This window comes from Pelodiscus sinensis, chromosome 19 (assembly GCF_052426305.1).
Source record: "Pelodiscus sinensis isolate ZL-2025 chromosome 19, ASM5242630v1, whole genome shotgun sequence".
Taxonomy (NCBI): Eukaryota; Metazoa; Chordata; order Testudines; family Trionychidae; genus Pelodiscus; species Pelodiscus sinensis.
The window spans coordinates 24,108,622-24,116,256 of record NC_143070.1 but is presented as its reverse complement, the minus strand read 5'-3'; the positions used below and the strand labels follow the sequence as shown (position 1 = coordinate 24,116,256).

The 7,635-nt window shown below is 47.2% G+C and overlaps 1 protein-coding gene and 3 non-coding genes across 4 annotated transcripts in view; all 4 read left to right on the top strand.

Annotated features, from left to right (window-relative positions):
* LOC142821620 (zinc finger protein RFP-like) overlaps positions 1–7,635 on the top strand; it is a 244,336-nt gene that overhangs the window by 58,010 nt on the left and 178,691 nt on the right. The window lies entirely within an intron of this gene.
* On the top strand, positions 71–143 carry TRNAF-GAA (transfer RNA phenylalanine (anticodon GAA)). The gene has a single exon. It is a non-coding gene; the product is annotated as a tRNA-Phe (tRNA).
* Positions 4,592–4,681, top strand: TRNAY-GUA (transfer RNA tyrosine (anticodon GUA)). Its single transcript is given in 2 exon segments — positions 4,592–4,628; positions 4,646–4,681. It is a non-coding gene; the product is annotated as a tRNA-Tyr (tRNA).
* TRNAE-CUC (transfer RNA glutamic acid (anticodon CUC)) lies at positions 7,477–7,548 on the top strand. Its single transcript has one exon. It is a non-coding gene; the product is annotated as a tRNA-Glu (tRNA).

Sequence of the window (7,635 nt, the reverse complement as noted above, 5' to 3'; positions counted from 1 at the left end):
TTTTTTTTCTGTTTTTCTCAACAAGTTTTGCTGCTATTTTGGATATTTGCTCAGATTTCTTGAGGCAGTTGCCAAAGTAGCTCAGTTGGGAGAGCATTAGACTGAAGATCTAAAGGTCCCTAGTTCAATCCCAGGCTTTGGCAGAAACCTTTGCTAATATGGCTTAGTCTCTTTTGGCATCTCTCCATCTCTGGTAAGCAAACATCTGCAGTCAGAGTTCAAAGCTGAACCAAGAGGCCTGGGATTACATCATAAAGATGATCATATTTCAGGGATAGAAACTAGAAAGGGGATTTCATGACACCCCAGAGGTTGTTGACACAGGAGAACAGAGCTCTTGGCTTCAGCTGCTCCCAGCCTTGCAACTCTGTTTTTAATTCCATTCCCCCAGAAAGGAACAGTAACAGAGCCTGCCTAGGACTAATTCTGAGGCTTCCCCATATGGAGGACACACTATTTCTGTTTTCTTAGACTGTAAGTTATTAAGTTGATTTAAGCAATTTCAAAATAGTTTCCAAGTATAGACATGCCCTTATAGTCCTGGTCTTCACAACATCCGCTGGCAAGGAGTTCCACAGGTTGACTGCGCTTGTGTGAAGAAATACTTCCTTTTGTTTGTTTTCAACCTGCTAATATCATGGCGCACCCTTAGTTCTTCTATTATGGGAACAAGAACAATACCTTTCCTTATTTACAGTCTCAACAACAGCCATGATGTATAGACCTCTATCTTATCTCCCCTTGTCTCCACTTTTCTAAGGTGAAAAGTCCCAATCTCTCCTCATGTGGCAGCTGATCCAAACCTTTCATCATTTTTCTTGTGCTTTTCTGAAGTTTCCAATGCCAAGGTCTGGTTTTTTGGGGGGCAGGGGATAAGGCAACCACATTTCCAGTCAGTGCTCAAGTTGTGGGCACCGCGTAGATTTATAGAGATGTAATATGATAGTCACTGTCTTCTTGGCAAGGCCTTTTAAAATAATTTCTAACATCACATTTGTGGCTGTACATGGAGTGGATGTTTTCAGAGATCTCTCCAGCTGTGACTTGTTGTAGCATATTCGCTTTCATTTAGTATGTGTGTTACTAATTGTTTATACTAACTATGGCAGCTGATTCAAACTTTCATCATTTTTGTCGTGCTTTTCTGGACTGTTTCCAATGCCAATGGCAGCTGCCTGCATGAAGCCCTCCCCCTCCTCCACTCAGGCTCTTATTTCCCCAGGCACCTGACATCTGCAGCCTGTGCAGGAAAGGAGCTGCCTGGGAAATCATCATAGAATAATAGGACTGGAAGGGACCTCGAGAGGTCATCGAGTCCAGCCCCCCGCCCTCAAGGCAGGACCAAGCTCCACCTACACCATCCCTGACAGATGTCTATCTAAATATCTGTCTTAAATATCTCCAGAGAGGGAGATTCCACCACCTCCCTTGGCAATTTATTCCAATATTTGACCACCCTGACAGTTAGGAATTTTTTCCTAATGTCCAATCTAAACCTCCCCTGCTGCACTTTAAGCCCATTACTCCTTGTCCTGTCCTCAGAAACCAAGAGGAACAAATTTTCTCCTTCCTCCTTGTGACATCCTTTTAGATATTTGAAAACCGCTATCATGTCCCCCCTTAATCTTCTTTTTTCCAAACTAAACAAGCCCAGTTCATGAAGCCTGGCTTCATAGGTCATGTTCTCTAGACCTTTAATCATTCTTGTCGCTCTTCTCTGTACCCTTTCCAATTTCTCCACATCTTTCTTGAAATGTGGCGCCCATTGAAATGTGCTGGGCTGTTGGCCAGGGCTCAGCCAGGTGAGTCTCCCAGCCAGAGCCTGCCTCTGGCACCCCAGCCCCTCCCTTCCCATGCTGAAAGAGCAAAGACTTGGCAGAATCCATCAATATAGAGGAGACTATTTCCCCTGACTGGGAGCCCAACCCCGGCCACAGCAGTGGAAGTGCTCAATCCTAGCCACTCAACAGACACAAACCTGCAGTGTTGGCTCAGCTACACTAGTCATCCCAGGCCACTTTCTCTCCCTTTCAGGACGTGGGTCCGTTCTCGAAGAAGGCACGTGATGCCGGCATAGATGCTCTCCAGCACTTCTCCCCTGGCTGCACCCTCAGGGCCGGAGATGTGGACCTGCTCCTCTGCATCATGGGGGATGCTGCCTGCCCTTTGGTCCTGGCACGTTGCCTAAAGCCAGGAACGTTTCCCAGGTGACAGCTCACATTTTCCTAGGTCCTCCTGGGACTCAGGAGAGGCCTCCCCTGGCCACCCATGGAACTGCTGGTTCAGGAAAAGGCAGATTGGGGAGGAGTGTTGGGAAGAAGGAAACCACAAGCCTGGAGCAGGTTCAGAAGCTGCTGTGACTGGCACTGGCAAGGCAGGGCTATGACTGCAATTGCTGGGACAGGAGAGCCAGCACCACACACCCTTGTGATTCCCTGGGGGTGTCCGTGCTCAGAGAGCCTGAGGGTGCAACCTCTGCAGCTCCTGCAGCCTTGGAGAGTTAGGGCCTGTGGGTGCTTCTCACTTGTGGTTTCCTTCTTTCTAACACTCCTCTCCAATCAGCCTTTTCCTGAACCAGCAGTTCCATGGGTGGCCAGGGGAGGCCTCTTCTGTGTCCCAGAAACACATAGGAAAATGTGAGCAAAGGGTGTCAAAAGGCACCACTGGGAGTTGAAGCCAGGATCTCCTGTTTACTAGAGAGGTGCTTTAGTCAACTGAGCCATGGTGCCCTCCTCAGGAAGTCTGGTGAAACTGTTCTATTGCATGGTCCCAGACAACATCTTTGACTCCCAAAGTTCAGCCAATCCCCATTTCACTCCAGCCCTGGCAGTGTCTGGCACCCTGGGTACAGAAAGCTACAGCTCAGTGGGCAGAAGCTCTAACATGCACATCTCCCCCAGTCACTGGGGCTGTAGAGTGGCCTTTGAGGTTTGGCCCAGATGTGGGGAGGGAGAAATGCAACAAACATTAATCAGCTGGCTTGTAAATCCCTTGATCCTAGGGTTTGGGTTGGAGCCCCCAGGAGAGGACCTGACCTTCTTCAATTTGCTCCCTTCCTGAGGACACAGAATTAAGGAGAGAGAATTTCTTAACCCCACAGCAATCGGAGTTGGCCAAGGAGTTAGCAACAAAATTTTTGTCAACGTTTAAGTAGAGGCAAGGAAACTCTCAAGGGTGTTTCTGTGAGTTTCTAGACCAAGGTTCATTCAAGTGGTTTGTTTTTTTGTGGCCCTGCCCCGACCACACCCCTAGAGACTCTGGAACAAAGAAGACACATGAGAAGAACCCAACTTTCTTCCTTTTGCTGTGACATGGATGGATCTAGCTCAGGTTTCACTCAAGCGGTCCGTCTGCATGTGAAGTACCTGTGTAGGGATAACATATAAATGTATTAAAAATGATTCCCCCAAGTGGAAGTGACTCCCCATAATTTGTTCCCCACAACTTAAAGTGTTTAGATTTATTATTATTATTATTTGTTAAGATTGTTAAATGTTTAGATTTATAATTATTGCCCCTCTCGAATATAATTTGTTAGGAATGTAATATTAGGTCATGTAACTTAAAACTGTTAAAAATATAATACTATGTAGCCAGAAACAGCTCCCCTCTCTGTGTCCCAGGGCACGCTCAAACTTATTGTTGCACAATTGATGCCCATTCTCTTCAAAGCATTGTGAAGCAATTAACCCTAATCGCAAAGTGAAACATTGTAACTATAACAGTAACTCAGCACTCAGAGAGAGAATGTTTTAAGAAATGCCACCCAGAAACTTGTGACATTTTGTAACTACAATTCTTGTATATGTAAAGTTATTATTAAACAAAATACTGTATGGGAAACATTAATTAGGGAATGTACGTAAGAGATAGAGTGCTTGGACGATGAATGAATGGTTCTGAGAGGTGCCAGCCTGAGAATGCAGCAACAAAGGGCTGAAGAAGGCGTCAGGTGCCAGGGCAACCAAAAGGTGTCAAGTGGAGAAAACCAAGTACTGGAGACCCACCCTATGAGATCACTGACGAGCACCTGACAGCCACCCTGGACATGATGTAGCAATTCCCATAGACTGGCATAGGAAGAAATTCCTATAAGAACTGGACTAAAAGACTATGGAATCAGAGTCCAACGTTCTGCTGCCTGCCCATCAGGAGCTTCAGATGCGCATCTGATCAGGACTTTGCTCCCCACTGCCCTCACTTGTGTACAGAATACCTGGCCAGTATTCTGTCACAAGCAACTTCCAGGCTGGTAACTATAACAACTACACAGAACCTGGATGAATGATTGAATGAATGTTTATATATATATATATATATATATTTATAAGGGTTAAGTAGTGATAGGAATAAGTAGTTAAACAACGTTGTTTGCTTCTATCTTTTCTTTATTCTTTATTATTATCTTTACAATAAATGTGGCTTTTTGCCTTATCCCCCTCATAAGATCCTGCTTGCTTTTATTGGTACAACACCTGTGACAGCACCTGTGCGCTTCTGCCCCTCATCAGCAATGTCATATACTTGGGGGAGCACGTGCCCCGAGACTTATAGAAGGGACAACCTGGACTATTCATCCTTAGTCAGGCTCCCTTCGATAGCTCAGCTGGCAGAGCGGAGGACTGTAGTGTGTGCTTGGCAAGTGATCCTTAGGTTGCTGGTTCAACTCCAGCTCGAAGGAGTGATTGTTTTCCCTCCGGCCTGGCCTTAGCAGAAGGCAATCAAGGTGGTTGCCTTGGGTCCATGTCTTCAGAGCTCTCCACTGCAATTGGCAGAAAGATTCTGGGTACAAGCTGCCAATCACATTTTTTGGGCTGCGCAGGTTATATCCACAAACACAAAAGTTCTTTCGGAACAATGGCCGTTATTCCACAATAACACTGCAAGAGTCTACACAGCAATTCCGTTATTTTGAAATTATTCTGAAGTAACAGATGGCTTATTTCGACTTCTGCAAACCTCATTCTACAAAGAATAACGCCTGTTCCAATTAGCTATTTTAAAAAAAGGCCTGTGTAGCTGCGCCACTGCTGCTAGTTTGAACTATCCCCTCCCCGGGGCCATTCTAAGTTATTCTTCCTGGGGCTCTAAATCGAGGTAGCTCGTCTACACTGGGGAGCCTGCCTCGGACTATTCTGAGGTTTCCCTGCAGTGTAGACGTGCTAGTTTGAAATAAGATATTTTGTAATAACTATTCAAGACCAGCTTATTCCAAAATAAATGTGCCGTGTAGTCGAAGCCAGAAGGATGAAGCAGAAGGAGGGAAGCCAGAAGTGCAGAGGCCAGCCTGAAAACTCAGTATTCCATATGGCTACACACAGAGATTTGTAGCTCAAAGCTGGAGCTGCTGTGGAAGGAGGTGAAGCTACAGAAGCTGACGGGGGACAATCAGCGGGTGGAGGGTTATTTTTTCTCCTCCCTGTGCTGATGTGGCGAGAACTGAAGAGAAGAAAATCCTCTTCCCTTCTCCTCAGAATATAGAAAATGCAGCTTGTTCCTCTCTCTCTGGTTCTACTAAAGCTGGATCCCAGGACTAGACTTTTTCTTTCTAGAACCCTGGTGAAAGCTGAAAGTGAATTGCTTGTAGACTTAGAATGTGAGTTAAAGAAGGGCATCACCTAGCATGGGGCTTGAACCCATGACCTTGAGATAAAAAGTCTTATGCTCTCCCAACTGAGCTAGCCAGGCTCCGTGTTGCAGTATACCCCCATCACAGGGCCATCTCTCCAGTGACAGGTAAAGAGGCCTGTTTCAGGATTTCTTTTAGCGCAGCAGCAAGGGGCGATGGAGGAAAATCAACCCCCTCTCCAAGCTTTGTTCTCACGGCACCAAATGCGCTGCAGAAAAAGCCCTTGTGTGTTAAAGGGCGTCGGGGAGCCCAGAGCAGAGGAATCCCCTCAACACACAAACACAGTCCCAGCCCCAAGACTCCCCCCATCCCGAATCCTGTGCCCAGACTTCTCTACCTTCCACATCCTCACCCCTGTCTTGCAGAAGAGAGCGTCCACACTGCCATGAGAGCTCTTGCAGAAAAGCACAGCGTGCATGTGGAAGTGTGGACATTTTCTTGCGCATGACTTTTTCCACAAGAACCCTTGCGCAAGATGTTCTTGCGCAAGAAGCCGCGAGTGTAGACATAGCCTTAGAGATATGTCTAAAAGGAGATGTTAATACAAAGTTATAGGAGAGTGATAATATTACAGGGAATTATCCACAGTTGTCTGTATATGCAAATATATATGCAAATATCTTCTTTCACACTAATGGGCACGAATACAAAGATTAAGGCAAGACTACACAAAACACAGGCCCTATGTAAATCAGTTCTGCTGATGTTAATAAAATTCAATATTTTCCCCATTTCCAACCATATGACAGCAGTTTTAATGAGCAAGGGCAATCCAGGAATTTAACTATTAAAACACATCTCAGCAGAAATTGCGGAAGAGGCTCTTGTGTAAGAAGGAGCTGTCTACACTGCCCCTTCTTGCGCAAGAAAAACGCTTTTGTGCAATGCCGTTACATCTATTACCTTTCAGGAAGAACGGCATTGCACAAGAGGGTTTTTCTTGTGCCAGAAGGGACAGTGTAAATGCTCCTTCTGGCACAAGAGCCTCTTCTGAAACAAATGGTGGCTCATTAGGTATGTAAATGATGCTCAGTGATATTCCATGCTTAGCCTCATTTGCATATTACTCACCAAAAAGCCATGAGAGTAGACATAGCCCTAGGCAGGTTAGGCTGAGCTGGGAGGAGGCAGCGCTGGGGTTGAGGCTCCTCAGTGGTGCCTTGGCAGGGACCAGGGCATTGCAGCCACATAGGCCAAGGCCAATGGCAGCACCTCCAGCCTCTGGGACGTCTGCAGCCTTTGCTGCAAGGGGACACAAAACCAGGTAAGGTTCCCCCTGATGCCCAGATCCCCCAAGACCCGGCAGCCCCAGCTTGCTTCAACACCTTCCGTTCTCCCCACCCGCTCTCCTGGCCACACACGGCACTTCTTGGTGCATGTCAAGCCAGGCCCTGCAAGGAGCCACTGGGGCAGGAACCAGCCCTTGGAGCTCGGCTTGCACCGGAACCGGCAGTTTCCCACCACGTCTCCCTTGAGAAGAGGCAACTTGTTCCCCTTCTTCTACCTCACGTCTCCCTTGTCTCTGTTCCCTTCAACGGTCTCTGCTGCCTCAGGACCCACCTCCTCAGGGCGCTGCCCCTCTGCCACTGGGCTGGGAGTGGGAGACTCCACAGTCTCTGCACTTGGGCTGAGAAGTCTCTCGGGGACTCGTCTGTTGATGGCGTTAGTCACCCCAATGGCCAGCCGGATCCATTCCGTAGCGCTGCCCCAGAGGGAGCTTTGATGTTCTATTTGGCTGTTCTTGTCCCCTCTGGGCAAGAGAGAATGGACCCCCCCTCATCCTGAAGTGGACAGAAAATGGCCTGCAAAAGGCTAGTGTAAGTGAGCAAAGACACTTGTTTTATGTGTCCCTGATGGTCTAGTGGTTAGGATCCAGCACTCTCACTGCTGTGGCCTGGGTTCAATTTCCAGTCAGGGAGACCAGCTTAAACTTTCCAAAACATGACCCTAGTCAATCTTCTTCCCACATGTTACAGCAGCTGATACCTAGCATGGGACTAACCCTA